Genomic DNA, 1519 nt, shown 5'->3' with positions numbered 1-1519 from the left:
GCTTGAGCCCAGGAGTTGGAGGTTGCTGTGAGCAGTGAAGCCATAGCACTCTACCCAGGGGGACAGCTTGAGGCTCTGTCTCAAAAAAAAGAAAAAATAATAATATCTTTTATCTAACCCAGTATATTCGAATCATTAGCATTTCTCTTCTTTTTTTTTTTTTTTTTGAGACAAAAATCTCACTTTGTTGCCCTAGGTAGAGTGCTGTAGCATCATAGCTAACAGCAACCTCAGACTCCTGGGCTCAAGCAATTCTCTTGCCTCAGCCTTTGGAGTAGCTGGGATTACAGGCGCCCACCACAGTCCCAGCTATTTTTAGAGATGGAGTCTTGCTCTAGCTCAGGCTGGTCTCAAACTCATGATCTCAGGTGATCCACTCGCTTCGGCCTCCCAGAGTGCTGGGATTATAGGCATGAACCACTGTATCCAGCCCCAAATTATTAGCATTTCAACAAATACTACTAAAAAATTGTTATTTTTACATTCTTTTTTTAAAAACTAAGAATTTAAACTCTGGTATGTGTTTTACACTTACAGTACATTTGAATTCAGTGTAGCCATATTTCATTGCTCAATAGCCATTAAAGGCTTGGGGCTACCGTGTTAGCACAAGTGTAGTTAGCCTAACTTACTGTTTTTATTCTCTATTTCCTGTGAGATTTAGAAGGGGAGGAAGCTGGAAACTGCTGGCAGAGAAGGAAGGTCTATCTCAGCTACTGTGCTTCCTTTCCCTCTTTTGTTTTGGTTTTTTTTTCTTTTTGAGACAGAGCCTCAAGCTGTCCCCCTGGGTAGAGTGCTGTGGCTTCATAGCTCACAGCAACCCCCTAGGCTCAAGCAGTTCTCCTGCTTCCTCCTCCCAAGTAGCTGGGACTACAGGCGCCTGCCACAACACCTGGTTATTTTTTGGTTGCAACCATCATTGTTGTTTGGCTGGCCCAGGCTGGATTGTAACCTGCCAGCTCAGGTGTATGTGGCTGGTGTCTTAGCCGCTTGAGCCACAGGTGCTGAGCCCCTTTCCCTCTTTTGAAGGAAGCTTTGGGTATGTCTAGGAAATAGATGGTCATATCCTTAGAATAATAACAATAAAGCTTCTACTTTGTGCTAAGCATTTCATAAGAGATTTCATTTAATTCTCATAACAATTCTGTTTTACAGATTAGGACAACACAGGTTTGGAAAAACAAAGTAACATGTTCAAATTTTAAAATCTGATAAATATTAGAGCTGGAATGTAAACTTTTTTTTTTGAGGACAAGGTCTTGCTGTGTTGCCAAGGCTGGAGTGCAGTGGCTATTCACTGCAGCCTTGAACTCCTAATCTCAAGCAATCCTACCTGAGCCTCCAGAGTAGCTGGGAGTAGTGAATGTGTTAACACACCCACAGGGGAGGAGGGCCATGTTGCTCAATGCACAGAATGTCAATTATTATTATTATTATTTTTTTGAGACAGAGCCTCAAGCTATCCCCCTGGGTAGAGTACCATGGCATCACACTCACAGCAACCTCCAACTCCTGGGCT

This window comes from Otolemur garnettii, unplaced genomic scaffold, assembly GCF_000181295.1.
Source record: "Otolemur garnettii isolate 467f Iridium unplaced genomic scaffold, OtoGar3 scaffold00144, whole genome shotgun sequence".
Classification (NCBI taxonomy): Eukaryota; Metazoa; Chordata; class Mammalia; order Primates; family Galagidae; genus Otolemur; species Otolemur garnettii.
The sequence above is the reverse complement of the archived record's forward strand: the minus strand, read 5'-3'. Positions refer to the sequence as shown.